The sequence below is a fragment of the Cynocephalus volans genome, chromosome 2 (genome assembly GCF_027409185.1).
Source record: "Cynocephalus volans isolate mCynVol1 chromosome 2, mCynVol1.pri, whole genome shotgun sequence".
In the NCBI taxonomy this organism is placed as follows: domain Eukaryota; kingdom Metazoa; phylum Chordata; class Mammalia; order Dermoptera; family Cynocephalidae; genus Cynocephalus; species Cynocephalus volans.
In genome coordinates, this window is record NC_084461.1 from 58,947,574 (window position 1) to 58,967,517 (window position 19,944).

The following is a 19,944-nucleotide window of genomic DNA, read 5'->3' on the forward strand; positions in this document are numbered from 1 at the left end:
GCTGATTGGATCAAAAAGCAGGACCCAACTATATGCTGCCTACAAGAGACCCACCTCACCCATAAAGATTCACACAGACTAAGAGTAAAAGGATGGAAAAAGATTTACCATGCAAACAGAAAAGAAAAACGAGCTGGAGTGGCTATTCTTATATCTGACAAAATAGACTTTAAACTAAAAACCATAAAAAGAGACAATGAGGGACACTACTTAATGATAAAAGGACTGATCCACCAAGAAGACACAACAATCATAAATATGTACGCACCCAATGTTGGAGCAGCCAGATTTATAAAACAAACTCTATTAGACCTAAAGAAGGAAATAGACACTAATACCATAATAGCAGGGGACCTGAACACTCCACTGTCAATATTAGACAGATCATCTAGGCAAAGAATCAGTAGAGAAACACAAGATCTAAACAAGACTCTAGACCAATTGGAATTGGCAGATATCTACAGAACATTCCACCCAACAACCTCAGAATATTCATTCTTCTCATCAGCACATGGATCATTCTCCAAGATAGATCACATATTAGGTCACAAATCAAGTCTCAATAAATTCAAAAAAATTGGAATTATCCCATGTATCTTCTCAGACCACAATGGATTAAAACTAGAAATTAATAACAAACAAAACTCTGGAAACTACACAAACACATGGAAATTAAACAGCATTCTACTTAATGACATATGGGTCCAAGAAGAAATCAAGCAGGAAATCAAAAAGTTTATTGAAACTAATGAAAACAATGATACATCATACCAAAACCTGTGGGATACTGCAAAAGCAGTATTGAGGGGAAAATTTATTGCATTAAATGCTCACTTCAGACGAATGGAAAGATGGCAAGTGAACAACCTAACACTTCACCTTAAAGAACTAGAAAAACAAGAACAATCCAATCCTAAAGTTAGCAGACGGAAAGAAATCATTAAGATCAGAGCAGAACTGAATGAAATTGAAAACCAAAAAACAATTCAAAAGATCAACGAATCAAAAAGTTGGTTTTTTGAAAAGATAAATAAAATTGACAAACCATTAGCATGGCTAACAAAAAAAAGAAGAGAGAAGACTCAAATAACAAAAATTAGAAATGAAAAAGGCGATATTACAACTGATTCATCTGAAATACAAGGAATCATTCGAGACTACTATAAACAACTATACACCAACAAATTTGAAAATCTGGAGGAAATGGATAAATTTCTGGACACACACAAGCTCCCAAAACTGAACCGTGAAGACGTAGAAAATTTGAACAGACCAATAACAATAAAGGAGATTGAAGCTGTTATCAGAAGGCTCCCAACAAAGAAAAGCCCAGGACCAGATGGATTCACAGCAGAATTTTACCAAACATTCAAACAGGAATTGACACCGATTCTTTACAATCTATTCCAAAAGATTGAAACGGACGCAAATCTCCCAAACTCATTCTATGAAGCAAACATCATCCTGATACCAAAACCAGGTAAAGATATAACCAAAAAAGAAAACTACAGGCCGATATCCTTGATGAATATAGATGCAAAAATCCTCACTAAAATACTAGCAAACAGAATACAGCAACACATACGAAAAATTATTCATCACGATCAAGTGGGATTCATCCCAGGGATGCAAGGTTGGTTCAACATACGCAAATCAATAAATGTGATACACCATATTAATAAACTCAAACACAAGGACCATATGATCATCTCTATAGATGCTGAAAAAGCATTTGATAAAGTTCAGCACTCATTCATGACAAAGACCCTCTATAAGTTAGGTATAGAGGGAAAGTATCTCAACATAATTAAAGCCATATATGCCAAACCCACTGCCAATATCATCCTGAATGGGGAAAAGCTGAAAGCTTTTCCTTTAAGAACAGGCACTAGACAAGGATGCCCACTCTCACCACTCCTATTCAACATAGTGTTGGAAGTACTAGCCAGAGCAATCAGAGAAGAGAAGGAAATAAAGGGCATCCAGATTGGAAAAGATGAAGTCAAACTGTCCCTGTTTGCAGATGACATGATCCTATATATCGAACAGCCTAAAACCTCTACAAAAAAACTGTTGGAATTGATAAATGATTTCAGCACAGTAGCAGGATACAAAATCAACACACAAAAATCAGTAGCATTTCTTTTCTCCAATAGTGAACATGCAGAAGGAGAAATCAAGAAAGCCTGCCCATTTACAATAGCCACCAAAAAAATAAAATACTTAGGAATTGAGTTAACCAAGGAGGTGAAAAATCTCTATAATGAGAACTACAAACCACTGCTGAGAGAAATTAGAGAGGATACAAGAAGATGGAAAGATATCCCATGCTCTTGGATTGGAAGAATCAACATAGTGAAAATGTCCATACTACCCAAAGTGATATACAAATTCAATGCAATCCCCATCAAAATTCCAAAGACATTTTTCTCAGAAATGGAAAAAACTATTCAGACATTTATATGGAACAATAAAAGACCACGAATAGCCAAAGCAATGCTCAGCAAAAAAAATAAAGCTGGAGGCATAACACTACCTGACTTTAAGCTATACTACAAAGCTATAATAACCAAAACAGTATGGTACTGGCATAAAAACAGACACACTGACCAATGGAATAGAATAGAGAATCCAGAAATCAACCCTCACACTTACTGCCATCTGATCTTTGACAAAGGCACCAAGCCTATTCACTGGGAAAGGGACTGCCTCTTCAGCAAGTGGTGCTGGGATAACTGGATATCGTTATGCAGGAGAATGAAACTAGATCCATACCTCTCACCATATACTAAAATCAACTCAAAATGGATTAAGGATTTAAATATACACCCTGAGACAATAAAACTTCTTAAAGAAAACATAGGAGAAACACTTCAGGAAATAGGACTGGGCACAGACTTCATGAATACGACCCCAAAAGCACGGGCAACCAAAGGAAAAATAAACAAATGGGATTATATCAAACTAAAAAGCTTCTGCACAGCAAAAGAAACAATTAAAAGAGTTAAAAGACAACCAACAGAGTGGGAGAAAATATTTGCAAAATATACATCTGACAAAGGATTAATATCCAGAATATATAAGGAACTCAAACAACTTTACAAGAAGAAAACAAGCAACCCAATTAAAAAATGGGCAAAAGAGCTAAGTAGGCATTTCTCTAAGGAAGATATCCAAATGGCCAACAGACATATGAAAAAATGCTCAACATCACTCAGCATCCGGGAAATGCAAATCAAAACCACATTGAGATACCATCTAACCCCAGTTAGGATGGCTAAAATCCAAAAGACTATGAACGATAAATGCTGGCGAGGCTGCGGAGAAAAAGGAACTCTCATACATTGTTGGTGGGACTGCAAAATGGTGCAGCCTCTATGGAAAATGGTATGGAGGTTCCTTAAACAATTGCAAATAGATCTACCATACGACCCAGCCATCCCACTGTTGGGAATATACCCAGAGGAATGGAAATCATCAAGTCGAAGGTATACCTGTTCCCCAATGTTCATCGCAGCACTCTTTACAATAGCCAAGAGTTGGAACCAGCCCAAATGCCCATCATCAGATGAGTGGATACGGAAAATGTGGTACATCTACACAATGGAATACTACTCAGCTATAAAAACGAATGAAATACTGCCATTTGCAACAACATGGATGGACCTCGAGAGAATTATATTAAGTGAAACAAGTCAGGCACAGAAAGAGAAATACCACATGTTCTCACTTATTGGTGGGAGCTAAAAATTAATATATAAATTCACACACACACATACACACATACACACACAAACCGGGGGGGGGGGGAAGAAGATATAACAACCACAATTATTTGAAGTTGATACAACAAACAAACAGAAAGGACATGGTTGGGGGGGAGGGGGGGAGGGAGAAGGGAGGGAGGTTTTGGTGATGGGGAGCATTAATCAGCTACAATGTATATCGACAAAATAAAATTTAAAAAAAAAATAAAAAATAAAAATAAAAATAAAAATAAAAAGCCAATGCAGCTACCCAGGGGGATGTCTGATAAGTTCACATCTCTAATGGGCATTTATAAAAGTAAATAAAGATACGGAACCAGAGCAAGCTGATTTTAGTAGCATTAACCTAGTGCTTGGCAAGATAACATATCCATGAACTGAGGTTTTCAAGGAAAAAAATGACAAAAACAACAAAAATAACTTTTTAAATTATCTCTTTGAGAGAAAGAAGTATATGGTATTGATGAAGTACTCCAAGATACTATTAATATTTTAATTAAAGCTTGCAATTTAGAATTTCAAAAATAGAATGATATTACAGAGCAAAATACAAGAATTGGAAAAATTGGTTCAATGGCAGAAGTCAGTCTAATTTGTCCTCAGTGTCCTTGGGGAGAGTGAGGCCCTTCTGGCCTAAAAAGGCACTGACAGCACCTGTCCCCAGATCCATGTTCAAGCGAGGGAGGACTGCTGGCTGCTGGAGAAAGCGGTGGACGGCAGGCAGAAGGATTAATATACTGCAATGCAATCAGCCAAGCAGTGAGGAGTTTTGGGTCAATGTTTAGCACCATTATATTGGAGAATCCATTCACTATTTTGTTATGAATTATACATTGATTAAGGTTGCCAGACTTAGCAAATAAAAATATAGGACATACAGTTAAATTTGAATTTCAGAGAAGCAGCAAATAACTTTTAGTTTAAGTACATCCCACACAATATTTGGCAATCCTAACACTGGGCTATCAGTAACTTGTCATTTCAGCAAAACCTGATGCCAGGAAGGAAGTGACTCCCTTCAACTTTGACAAAGAACACAGGTTCTATTTGACATTTTGCCCCTTGTTTCTGAGGAAGGCATTCATCATAGATCATTTTCATTGACCTAGTCCAGTGGTTTTCAAACATACACACACACACACACACACACACACACACACACACACACACACACACACAGAAGTTCTTTAGAAAACAAATTCTGATGTGGAATCCTAATATATAATACAGATTTTTTTTCAGAGGAGAGGAAGGTCCTCTGGTTAAATGGAGAAGTTAGGGGTAGAATGGAAGAAGATGGAGAGTCTAAATCTCTGCCCACTGGCTTATTCATCATCTTTGCCCTCAGTGGTGTCCCCAAAGGATCTCCTTGGAACAAAGGGACTCTACAGAACAGAATGAAACATCAATCATTTGGTCAGTCCCACCAAGTCTTGCCTAAAACTGAGTGCCCAGATCAATGTAACATAAGGCTTATCTGCACATCTCTTGACCATGCCAGGCTTTCTTCTCACTGCAGACAATACCACCCACCTCCCACTGAGGAACACCGGAGATCTATTTGACTCGTTTCAATCCTTGTTTTGCCATAACCAATCTGTTGCCACAGGCTGCTGTTTTTTATTTTACAGCTGTGCCTCTGTGACATGAAATAAGCAGCAAGATAGAAAACGTCTTCTCAACAACTCACCTCATCTACATGATAACAATAATCCAGGAATTGAAGTAAGCTTCCAGATGCTTTGGCTAAATTTCCAAGTTATCAGCTAGATATTTACTGTCATGTAGACATAGCCAACACACTTCCCACTTCAGCTTTCTTCTCAGGGTTGGTTGAGAAGAATGTTCTCACCATCAGGGACAAGAATCACTACTGTGACACCTACCTCTTTTCCCTCACCTCATTGCTATGATCATCTGCAAGGTGACATGCCATCTCTTACAGCCATACCTCTGTTTGGTATGTGAGGAGTGTCCTTGGACATATGTTTCATGTTAATTCAAACCCTCATTATTCTTGCTCACCATAGAGTATCTTTAACACACTCTGGCTCCTATCTGGGAGTAACCACTCACTATGATCTTGCCACAATCCATTCTCCATGAAAGACCTTTTACTTTGGAAGAGGCACCACAGAGTTATTCCCAGAACACAGGGACGGCTCCTTGACCTGCTTAAAAAACCAGCTTCAGACAAATACTGGGGAAGGCTGTCTTCACCTATGAACATGTGCCTTTCCAGTTTGTTCATTAAAAGTTATTTACCTACAGCCTAAAACCTCTACAAAAAAACTGTTGGAATTGATAAATGATTTCAGCACAGTAGCAGGATACAAAATCAACACACAAAAATCAGTAGCATTTCTTTTCTCCAATAGTGAACATGCAGAAGGAGAAATCAAGAAAGCCTGCCCATTTACAATAGCCACCAAAAAAATAAAATACTTAGGAATTGAGTTAACCAAGGAGGTGAAAAATCTCTATAATGAGAACTACAAACCACTGCTGAGAGAAATTAGAGAGGATACAAGAAGATGGAAAGATATCCCATGCTCTTGGATTGGAAGAATCAACATAGTGAAAATGTCCATACTACCCAAAGTGATATACAAATTCAATGCAATCCCCATCAAAATTCCAAAGACATTTTTCTCAGAAATGGAAAAAACTATTCAGACATTTATATGGAACAATAAAAGACCACGAATAGCCAAAGCAATGCTGAGCAAAAAAAATAAAGCTGGAGGCATAACACTACCTGACTTTAAGCTATACTACAAAGCTATAATAACCAAAACAGTATGGTACTGGCATAAAAACAGACACACTGACCAATGGAATAGAATAGAGAATCCAGAAATCAACCCTCACACTTACTGCCATCTGATCTTTGACAAAGGCACCAAGCCTATTCACTGGGAAAGGGACTGCCTCTTCAGCAAGTGGTGCTGGGATAACTGGATATCGTTATGCAGGAGAATGAAACTAGATCCATACCTCTCACCATATACTAAAATCAACTCAAAATGGATTAAGGATTTAAATATACACCCTGAGACAATAAAACTTCTTAAAGAAAACATAGGGGAAACACTTCAGGAAATAGGACTGGGCACAGACTTCATGAATACGACCCCAAAAGCACGGGCAACCAAAGGAAAAATAAACAAATGGGATTATATCAAACTAAAAAGCTTCTGCACAGCAAAAGAAACAATTAAAAGAGTTAAAAGACAACCAACAGAGTGGGAGAAAATATTTGCAAAATATACATCTGACAAAGGATTAATATCCAGAATATATAAGGAACTCAAACAACTTTACAAGAAGAAAACAAGCAACCCAATTAAAAAATGGGCAAAAGAGCTAAGTAGGCATTTCTCTAAGGAAGATATCCAAATGGCCAACAGACATATGAAAAAATGCTCAACATCACTCAGCATCCGGGAAATGCAAATCAAAACCACATTGAGATACCATCTAACCCCAGTTAGGATGGCTAAAATCCAAAAGACTATGAACGATAAATGCTGGCGAGGCTGCGGAGAAAAAGGAACTCTCATACATTGTTGGTGGGACTGCAAAATGGTGCAGCCTCTATGGAAAATGGTATGGAGGTTCCTTAAACAATTGCAAATAGATCTACCATACGACCCAGCCATCCCACTGTTGGGAATATACCCAGAGGAATGGAAATCATCAAGTCGAAGGTATACCTGTTCCCCAATGTTCATCGCAGCACTCTTTACAATAGCCAAGAGTTGGAACCAGCCCAAATGCCCATCATCAGATGAGTGGATACGGAAAATGTGGTACATCTACACAATGGAATACTACTCAGCTATAAAAACGAATGAAATACTGCCATTTGCAACAACATGGATGGACCTCGAGAGAATTATATTAAGTGAAACAAGTCAGGCACAGAAAGAGAAATACCACATGTTCTCACTTATTGGTGGGAGCTAAAAATTAATATATAAATTCACACACACACATACACACATACACACACAAACCGGGGGGGGGGGGGAAGAAGATATAACAACCACAATTATTTGAAGTTGATACAACAAACAAACAGAAAGGACATGGTTGGGGGGGAGGGGGGGAGGGAGAAGGGAGGGAGGTTTTGGTGATGGGGAGCATTAATCAGCTACAATGTATATCGACAAAATAAAATTAAAAAAAAAAAAAAAAAAAAAAAAAAAAAGTTATTTACCTACCAAAATGCTACTAAAACTAATAAGTGAGCTTCCTTAAGAAGGTCACAGGATTCAAGATCAATATGTAAACATCAATTGTTTTTCTATAATAACAAAGAAAAATGCAAATTCAAAAAAAGTGCCATTTGCAATACCATCCAAAAACAAATACTTAAAGGTAATTCTTACAAAATATTCTTTAGACCTGCACTGAAAATTATTAAAAAATTGCTGAGACCAGTTTTAAAAAGCCTAAATAAGAACCGTATTCATGAGTTGAAAGACTCAATAATGTTAACATGCTAATTTTCTCCAAATTGATCCAGAGAGTAAATGCAATTCCAATCAAAATCCCAGAGACTAGCAAACTGATTCTAAAATTCATATGAAAATGCAAGGGACAGAGTAGCCAAAACAATGTGACAAGAGAAGAACAAAGTTGGAGTACTAACAGCACCTAATTTCAAGACTCACTGTAAAGTCACAGTAATCAAGACATCGTGGTATTGACAGATATATGAGTGGAACAGAATAAGGAATCCAGGAATGGACCCATAAATATATGGATTTTTTTTAATATGCAAAGGCAATTTAGTGAAGAAGGATAGTCTTTTCAACAAATGGTGCTGGGGGTGGGTGGAGAGGGCCTTGGCCATCCCCCCTGACACATGCCACCAGCTCGGTGATAGCCACCAAGCCGTAGCAAGAAGGGCCCCAGGTTTCTGAGCTGGGGTGGTGGGGAGCAAGGGCTTCTGCCACACCCCCCTGACATCTGCACCCAGCCCAGCAATGACCAAGCCAACACTGGAAGCCCCTCGGTCTCCTCTGTGGGAATGTGGGGGGTGACACAGGCCTCAATCCCACCCCTCCTCCTTCCTCCTTCTTCCATCCCATTTCTTTCCCCTTTCCCCTCTCCCCCACCCTCTCAATTGCTCCACAACAACATCATAGAACGTAAAAAAATAATAATATTGATTTTTTTAAAAATGGTGCTGGAGCAATTGAATAACAATATGGAAAAAGGAGGAGGAGAAGGAGGAGGAAAACTTTAATCCCTACTTCACATTATATAAAATAAGGAACTCAAAATGGTTCATAGACCTAACACTATATGAAAATAAACCTAAAACTATAAAACTTCTAGAAGAAAACACATGATAATCTTTGTAATCTTTGGTTAGACACAGGTTTCTTAGGTATGACACCAGAAGCACAATCCATAAAAGAAAAAAAATCAATAAATTAGACTTTGTCAAAATTAAACACATCTGCTCTTTGAAAGATGCTGTTAAGATCATCAAAAGGCAAACCACAGGCTGGAAGAAAATATTTACAAATCTGTTAAATCTGGTATTCAGAATATGTAAAGAATTCTTAAAATCAATAATAAGAATACAGGCAACTCAATAAAAAATGGACAAAAGATTCGAATGGACACTTTACCAAAAAAGATATATGGATGGCAAATAAGCATATGTTCAACATCATTAATCATTAGAGAAATAAAAAATAAAACCACAATGAGATACCACTACATACCTGTTCAAATGGCTAAAACTAAAAAGACTGAGCACACCAAGTGTTAGTGAGGATGTGGACCAAATGGAACATTCACACACTCCAGGTGGAAAAGGAAAATGGTACAATCCCTTTGGAAACAGTTTGGCAGTTTCTTAAATAGTTAAACGCATACCTACTATATGATCCAGCCACCACATTCCTAAGTATCTGCCCAGCAGAACTAAAAGTATATGTCCATACAAAGACATGAACATGAATGTTTATAGCAGCTTTAGTGTAATAGCCAAAACCTGGAAACAACCCAAATATCCATCAATAGATGAACAGATAAACAATCTGTGGTATATCCATACAATGGCATACTACTCGGCATCAAAAAGGAATAAAGTATAGATACACGAAAAAGCGTGAATTAACTTCAAAATAATTATTCTGATTAAAAGGAGCCAGATACCCCCTCCAAAAAAAAGAGTATATACTGTATGATTCCATTTACATAAAATTCTAGAATATGCTATCTAATCTACAATGACAGAAAGCAGATCAGTAAATGCCTGCGGACAGTGGAATGGGGGAATTAAAGAGATGTGAGGAAACTTTTGGGCGTGCTGGATCAGTGTACCATCTTGATTGTGATGATGGTTTCACAGGTGTATACATGTCAAAACACATCAAACTGTACACTCAAAACATGTGAAGTTTATTGTATGTCAATTATAATTCTAAAAAGCTGTTTGAATGAAACTGAAAATAAAAAGTATTTAGAGAGGAGAATTAATCATATTTGGTCTGGTCTCTGCAAAGTGTCATATGTAAACAACTGTGTGACAGCCAAGAATTTAATGACAACAGTCTTAATCTTTAGTGAGGCTGTTGAAAAACATCAAATGGAACCCAATTCATAACCTGTAGCAAAACATCTTCAATTTGCCATCCCCACCATCTTATTTATCTTCCACAGATGCTCTAAGCTGCCATCAAAGTCTCCACCTTCTCTCTCTAAACTCCCCAAATGCTCTCTTCCTCGGTCAGCCCTGCCCAAGAAATTGACTAGGTCCCTTCCCCATCTTTCCCCTGCCTTCTCGGAGGTAGTCTCCAGTCACTCTGCCACCCCTCCCCCAGTACTTTCATTTCTTCTCAATTCTGATCTCCCATGCTTTCTAGTTCTGCATTTTTCTATGCATTAACCTAAGCAGAATAACTAAAACCTCAGAAGCCAAAAAAGTAAAAATAATCTTCCTTGGAAGCAGAATGAGTAAGAGTAGAGATGAATGCTCATACATTAATAATTTTTTAATTCTAACAGCTGAGTGGTAGAGGGGGATATCTTGCTTTAAAGAGAAAAGATCTGGGCCGGCCCTTGGCTCACTTGGGAAAGTATGGTGCTGACAACACCAAGTCAAGGGTTAAGATCCCCTTACTGGTCATCTTTTAAAAAAGAAAAAAATACTCTTTAAAAAAAATAAAAATAAATTTAAAAAGAAAAGATCTCTTCCAAGATCCCGGACCCCTCTGTGCTGAGAGCTGCTCTCCACTCTTCAGATCCCTCCTCATTCATTCTCTCAGGCAAAGAGACTCGGGTTCACTCCATTCAGTCTCCCCATTCCAACTCCTCACTGTATCCCTACACCCAAAACACATGCCCACTTCCTAATTCACCCCTTCCATTCCCTTGCAACCGCTCTTGCTCTTTCCTCTTCTCTGAAGCCCTCTCCCAAGACACTAGAAGAGAAATGACCAATGTCATCTTTTAAGCAGCTCCCTCTTTTATGTGTAACTTTCAGCTTATGGAAGATGCAAATTCCTTATAAATTTAAATTTAAAGGCTTTATTTGTCAAATGTTTGTCCATTTGTCTACATATGATTTATATAATTCACCTGTCTACCTGCAGCACTTCTCTCTGTAGCAGACTGTAAAGTCCTAGGGAACCAGAGGTCCACCTGTCCTATCCCTTCTTCCTGGCTTCTTATCCTGGTTGGCTACAGCATTTGCGAGTACTCTCACCACCCTACCCCTCCTTATCTCGCTCCTTCACTTTACCCTGCTTTATGTCCCAAAGTTATCAAACCACTTAGAGTCCCCAACCTCAAATCCCCAGCACACCACCATCCTCTTTCATACCCCCATGTATTACCCTCTGCCTAAAGCAGAGGTTGGCAAATTTTTTCTGTAAAGGACCAGATAACAAATATTTCAGGCTTTGTGGCCCATATGGTCTCTGTCCCAACTATTCAATTCTGCCTTATATCACAAATGCTGCAATAGCCACTACAGAAATGAATGAGTGTGGCTGTGCTCTGATAAGTCTTCATTTCCAAAAACAAGCAACAGACCGCATTCGGCCTGTAGGCCGTAGTTTGCCAAACCCTGAACTAAAGCATCCTGTCTTCCCAACCCCCATCTGGCTACCCCCTAGTTTTCCTATAAGACTCAGCACCTTATCTTCTTGAGAGTGTTTTTTCCTGTTCCTGACTAGATGTGTCCTTTCTTTGTACTCCCATAGCATATATCAAATACATTTTGTGGGGGCAGGAAAAGCTTCTTCCCAAAGCCTCACGTTTCCTTCCATGTGGAGGGAACTCTGTTCCCATGACACTACTGGCCTCCTTCTACTCCCACTTATGCCTCCCCATGGGAGATGGAGCAACTTGGAGCAGGCTAGCTCCTTCTCTCACTCATGGGATCAAACTGCCCACAGAGAGCAGGCATTTTTCCTGTTCTCCCACGCCATAAGGAGCACCCTCTCTACTACTAGGAAAGGCCTGTCTGTCCAGTGCCACCTGTGCCTGGGTGCATAGGCCTATCTCATTGCAGAGTTCTCAGTTATCAGCTTAGTCAGTAACAACAGTAATATTTTTATCTCTGTCTTACTTGTTGAGTGTCTCTCAATTGGTTCAGAACTCTAGAGGGAAAGAGGGATGCTATTTATTAGGCCCCACTGAACCCCAACATACAGCACTAGCTGTAACATTCAGCATATTGCTCAGAAATGTTGTTTGTGTTTCTTTATTCACTTCAGTTCAGTGATTGTCAGAGTGGGCCTCAGTCACCTGGAGAGTCCTTCCAATTGCCATGAGCAGATCCAGAAATGCAGGTCTTCCTTTCATACCGACAGCAAAGGACACATATTCTATTAGGTTTATCTTTACCTACAACCTAATGTCATTTACTAATAACCTGTTGAATAACTTAGCGATAGTTCCTAAGTTAAAAGTACTAATAGAGTTTACTGAATCTTTAATTCAGTATTCTGTCAAGAAATCTGGCAGCCACTCTTTTGGAAGTCCTGCAAAACTTATCGAGCATGAGCACATAAGACAGAATTTCAGTAGTTTTCAGGAGAGACAATTTGTAAATAGTGCATCATTGATGCTGTCTTCAATTGATCATAGTTTTCAATCACTGCTATTTGAAAATATCCCACCTATTCTCAGTGGAAAATAACTCATTGATAGTAAAGAATTAAAAATTTAAAAATATTTTAGATCACCAGCAGTTCTAGTTCTACATATATGCCCAAAAGAAATAAGTGGAAAGTCCATCAAAAACCATGTGCAAGAATGTTCATAACAGCTTCATTTATAACAGCTAAAAACTAGAAACAACCCAAGTATTCATCATAGAAAAATCAATAAATGGTGGAATATTTATGCAATGGACTATTACACAGCGATGAAAAAGAACAAATTACTTTTACATACTCTTACATGGAGCAACATGGATGAACCGCACAGACATAAAGACGAGCAAGAGAAGCCAGATACAAAAGACAACATATTGTACGAGTTCGTGTATCTGAAGATTCAACTTACATGAATTTATATGAAGTATATTAGTTATATACAAAACTAATCTGTGGATATAGAAGTCAAAATAGTGGTTATCTCTGTCAGGGGAATGTGAGGCGGCATGGGAGAGCCTTCTGAGATATGGGAAGTTGTCTATATCTTGATCTGGGCAATAATTCATTGGTGTGCATTGCTGTGTGTATGTGTATAAATAATACATATATACACATACAGTTTGTATGTGTATAAATAATAAATATATACACATACAGTTTGTATGTGTATAAATAATGAATTTATTATGTTAAGATCTATACACTTTACAGTATATATGTGTGTACATTTATATATACATGCATGTTTAAAGAGAATAATTGCTGCATGCCTGACATTTAGCTGGGCCCTGGAAATATACTGATGAACAAAATAGGCATGGTCCTTCCCCTCATGGCATGTCCTAGTGCTAGCTCAGTGTCTCTGCTCAGTAAATGGTTGATGAGCTGAACCGGGCTCTCTTTTTGCACACTAAGCATTTAAACTTTTTAAAAAATACTATTGTTGATGATAATAGCAACAGCAGTGCTTCATATTTCTTTGACAAACATGTTTTCTTTCATTTTAGGCTTTTTTAATCCAAGGTCATCATGATGTCTCATAGAAAAATCCCAGAACCTTTTCCGCCCTCCAGCAAATGAGCTGCATGCACTTTCATCCTGCAGATTTCAGAATTGATTCTCTGTGCACTAGCATTCTCCATATCCCATGGAGTCGTGTGCTAAAATCCAGAGCAACGAACACACCTATGAAAAATGATGCTTTCGAACCTGTCTTATCGTACAGTAAATTTGAAAGTACTCTTAATAATAATAAGGATCAACATTGACTTTAATGGATCTCAAACCCATCACATAATTTCATTAGCCACCTAACACAGATGCAAGCATGGATGATGTCATACTTTTTCCCCTTGCTCTGAAACCTGATTCAGGCACCAGAAATGGAAACCAGTTTTCAGACTCTAATCGGATTAAAGCTTCTGGCGGCTGCTGATCAATAGGTGGTAGCTAGAGGAATCCCAAAATGTGTAAAACCCTCTCCAGCCCCTTGGTGGGCAAGGCCTCCCTCAAGTGGAAGAGGGCTTCAGGTGGTCACTTTCTGCAAGCAGGGAAAGTCAAGATGGTATGTCCTAGTTACTGTGTTTAAGGAATTGTGTTATTTGCAGTTTCCCCCAGGAACCAGGTGCACAGGGGAGAGAGGGGTCGGCACTTATGCAGCAGCCTCAAATATTGCTCTCTGGTCTTACCCAAAAAGAACCTCTAACTACTCCCACAACCATCATATAGTAAACTAGCAGTTAAAATCATGGGCTTTGGACTTGGGCACAGCTTGATCTAAACCTAGCTTTTCCATTGTCTAGACAACCTCAAGCAAGCTACCCAATCTCTCTGAGACTCAGTTTTTGTCATCTATAAAGTGAAGATAATAACACTTACCTCACAGAGGTGTAGCAAGGATAAAGAGAGTTCATGTGTATTAAGGGCTGTGATAGTCCCTGGCCTGTGTACTTACATGCTCAATAAATGATAGCTGTTAATGGAAAGAAACAATGAGCTGTGATTAATAGCTACCAATTATCATTATAATTCTTAAAACTCTGAAACTCCCCCTCACAACCAGAAAGGAGAATTCTCTTTTGCCTTCATCATTTTCCCCCAGCTTTTCCATCTCTTAAACTTAGCACAAGCAAAAAGCCCATGCCTAGATGTGCTTATAACCTCCAAGTTGCTTCAACAAGAACTTCAATAACAAGGCAAAATACAATGACCTCATCATCCCACTGTTGCAGCAGTAAAAAATCAATGCTACTTAAAAAGCTTGACAATCAATCAAGGTCTAGCCAGATATCTGTGGAAGTCAAACAGGCCCGTATAAAAATCTGATTCACCTAGGGATCTCATTAAAGCGCTGCAGCAGTATTTCCCTGATGTAAGCTGGGAGTTTTTGTTTGGGTTGTTTTGTTTTTTTTTTTCAAATTTGGAATCCTGGTGAGATCAGGGCTATATGTCTCCCCAGCAGCTGGTTCAGGAGCACTTTTATTGGCTGGATGTCCTCACTGGCATTACCGATGCAAACAGTCATTCATATGTCAATGTCATTCTACCCTCCCATGGTGACACAAACCTCCTCCTACTGAAAACACATGCTGCTTTAGCCCAATGTAAGCTTTTGAAAGAGTAATAAACACGCGTTATTTTTACTGCATTATACATAGTACTGTAGGGGTTATAGAAAGCATAATTATAAGATAATGCATTTCTACTCAATGGGCCTTTTTCTAAAACCTCATAATTCAAATGTTAATATAAGACAATTTTCCCTCTCTGAGCTCAAGTCATCTTAAGAAATAGCACCCACTATAGGCCAAACATTCTTCAAGGCACTAGAGATACAAAGATGGAGATAGCATGAGTCTACCCTTCTCCAGAATCCTGTGAAATCAGAAAGCACACCCTCCACCCAAACTCCAAGCCCAGACCCTGACAAAAAGTCCAGCAGGATTAAATACAGGACGTGGCCTAACCGCTGAGTTTTAAACTCTTTTTTGTCTATAGCAGGGGAAAAAACTACTAGGCTCTGGATTATCCACTCCAGAACAATCAACCTAGAGTAAAAACTAGTATTAAAAAATAGGTGAGGGGCTGGCAGGTTAGCTTGGTTGGTTAGAGCACGGTGCTGATAACACCAAGGTCCATGGTTCAATCCCGTACCAGCCAGCTGCCAAAAAAAAAAAAAAACAAATCAGCAAGCCAGAATAAGAAGGCCCACTGTTCCCAACAGCACTGGCAACTTATTTACTTAGAAACTCAGTAAAAGTCAACCCAGGAGCCCAATTCTTAGCCTACTCCATATTCCATGTATCCATGGTAGGAAAGGGAATTAGTTGCCTATTACAAAGTGTGTCTTCCTTGATTCCTCAAGAATACTCCATAATTTTTAATTTAGTCTCCCTATCTGTAAGCATAATACCTACCTCCTGGGTTGTTGTGAGAGTTAAGTAAAGCAATATCTATAAAAAATGCCTAGAAAAGCATGTGGCTTATATTAGGTGCTCATTAAAAGATAGCTATAAGAAAATTCAGTGCCAGGATCCCAAAAGGAGAGTGACCACAGACGCCATGGCCCCTGGCTAGTTCTGGTTTTTCTTACTTTGGAGAAGAAGCAGACTTTTCCCCGGCCACACCAGCCTAAAAAGATCTAAGCTTAGCTACTAGCATGAGAAGATCACTGGGGCAACAATGCAAACTTGACCAGAGATCTAGAAATGTATCCAACAAAAAACATAAAGATGCCAGGAATACCAGTAACCTCACCAATCATCAATAGGTTAAGTTCCCTTATTAAAAAATAAGACCTTTGTAGACTGATTAAAAAAAAAAAAAAAAAGCAAGCTCCAGCTACATGCTGTTTATGAGAAATATATCTAACACAAAATAATACAGATAGGTTGAAAACATGCAGATGTCCAAAGATACCAGGTGCTATGGTCTGAATGTAGGTGTTCCCCAAAATTCATATGTTGAAATCCTAACCCCAATGTGATGGTATTAGGAGGTGGGGCCTTTGGGAGATGATAAGGTCATGAGGGTGGAACCCCCTGAATGGGACTAGAGTCCTTATAAAAGCAGCCTAAGGGAGACCCCTGGCTCCTTCCACCATTTGAGGACACAGTGAGAAGACACTGTTTATGAACCAGGAAATGGGCCCTCGACAGATACCAAATCTGCTGACACTTTATCTTGAACTTCCTAACCTCCAGATCTCTGAGAATTAAATTTCTGTTGTTTATGTTAAGCTACCAGTTTCATGGTATTTTGTTATAGCAGCCTGAATGAACTAATACACCAGGCAAATACATGGGTACTTCAAAAGGTTCATGGAGAAATGTAATTAAAAGATATTATAGATATCTGACAGAGGCAGGGCAATAAGGCTGACTAGAGATGCCTGGGGGACCATCCCTCTCACAGAAAAGGATCAGAACAACTAATGAACAGCTAAATATTGATGGGAGCATCTGTGGGAGAGTGCAGGAGTGCAGCAGGAGATTTGTGAGATCCCAGTGGAGGACAAAAGCCCAGAATGGCAGCATACAGAGAAGAGAGAGCCACCAAGTCTCTACTACCAAGAACAACTTTCCCTTGTGGGGAAAAGTTAGGACACGGGCCTGTACCCACTCCCACCCTCACCACAGAGGCCAGAAGTTCCTACTGCAGGAAGATTCTACAGCCCTTGCAAGCCCAGAGCCAAGTATGGGGAGCTGCCTATAATATACACACTTCATTGCTCCTGAACAGGAGCACATACTGTGTACTGTGCACTCCCCACCCCCACCCTCATGACCCAAGCCAATGCAGTACAGCGCCATCTCAAAACCTGAGCCACTACAGGAGTACACCCTATCCAGGGGCCAATAGCCACTGAGCTTCCCCAGCCTTAAGGTCCACCATCATTCCAACATACTCAGAGGGGAGGCTTCAGTACCCTGGTCCCAGCAGCTTGAAGCCAGGGCCCAAGAGTGGCTGTGAGCCCAGTCCTGCACATCTGGGAAGCCAATCACAGGCCTCTTGAGTGGACGCAGTCCCACATCCACAGCCAGAGATCAGACAGGCAGACCCTACCCCAATCCTGCCAGTGGGCTGAGTTCTATGCACCCACACTCCCATTCCAGAAAAACAGCTCATGGATCTTACCCTAACAAACACACCCTGGGGCTGACAGAACTAAAGCATATCCATGCCCTCCTGGAGAAGCAGCCAGGCAGTTTTGCCCTAAATAGTGCCACCTAGTCAACTTGCCCACTGCCCAAGAAGCAGCTGGCTGGGCCCCCTCTTGGTAGGCCTGCTTTGTGGCCTTACCCACCACCCAAGAAGCAGCTCAACAGCCCTGCCCTTGGCAGACCTGCTCTCAAACTGCCAAGGAAAGCACAACCTTGAACCTGGCCCCAAGAAGTGGCACAGTGGACTGACTCCCAGCAGACACCCAGCTAGCCAAACCAAAGTATGCCAAGTCCCCAACTCAGAGAAACAGTTCAGTTGTCACACACTGGTGGACATGCCCTTGGGTCTTTGAGCCATTACACACACATGCATCTGAGTAAGAAACAGCCTGGCAGACCTGCCCTCACTCAGAGAATCAGTCCCAGAGTCCCTGACATGCCACATGCCCAGACCCCCAGGCAGAATTTCAATCAAGCAACCCCATCCCTGTGAGCTAGCTCCCAAGACGACTGGCCCACAATGAGCACATGCACACCCCCAGCTTGAGAACCAACCCACCAAGCCCACCCCCAGGAAAGCTGTGCAACCACTGCCACAAACCTCCCATGCATAAGCTGCTGAGGCACATGCAGACATAGCAAAAGTGGATTACAAGTGAAAAAACTACACAAGGTCTACACTACTGTACCCATTCAGAACAAAGCCATTACACTTTACCCAGTCAATACCCAAAGACACGTTTGTTGATGAAAGTTCTTCCCCATGCAAGACACCCTTCAAAACTCAAACAGCTAACTGTTGTACTAGATGCACAGATAACAATGTAGGGAAACATGAAATATGAAAAAAATAAGGATACATGACACCACCAAAAAAACACAATAATTTGCTAGTAACTAATCCCAAAGAATAGGAAATTGCCAGCTTACCAGAAAAGGAATTCAAATTAATAATCTTAAGGAAATTAACTGAGATACAAGAAAATACAAACAATTCAACAAAATCAGGAATAGAATTTATTATCTGAACGAGAAATTTAACAGAGATAGATGTAAAAAAAAACAAACAGAAATCTTAGAGCTGAAGAATTCATTGAATAAAATAAAAAATACATCCAAGAGTCTCAACAAAAGAATCAGATCACACAGAAGAATTTCTCTTCTGGCAGACAGCTGTTTTGAAATAACCCAAGAAGAAAAAAAAAATTTTTTTAATAGAAAAGAATAAAAATGAATTATCAAAGCCTACAAGATTTATGGGGTCTATTAAGTGAACAGATATCCAAATTATGAGCATTCCAGAAGAAGAAAAAAAGATATTGAAAACATATTTAATGAAATAATAGCTAAAAACTTCCCTAGTCACAGGAAAAATATGAACACCCAAACTCAGGAACTCAATGGTTTCCAAACAGAATCAACTCAAAAAGATCCTCCCCAAGACACATTGTAGTCAAAATGTCAAAAGCCAAGGACAAAGAGAATTCTAAAAACATCAAGAGAAAAGCACCAAGTAAAATATGAGGGAATCCCCACTATACTAACAGCAGACTTCTCAGCAGAAACCCTACAGGCCAGGAGAAAATGGGATGATACATTCAAAGTAATGAAAGGAAAAAAAATGCCAGCCAAGAATATTATACCCAGCAAAGCTATCCTGCCAAAATGAGGGAGAAATAAAGTCCTTCTCCGACAAGCAAAAATTAAGGAAAATCATCACCGCCAGTCTGACCTTACAAGAAATGCTTAGGGGAGCCCTACATCTAGAAGAGAAAGAACAGTAACAATCAGCATGAAAACATGCAAAAGTATAAAATTTACTGGTAGGATAGATACACAAATTAGAGAGAGAAAGGAATCACACCTTATCAATAAAGAAATCTG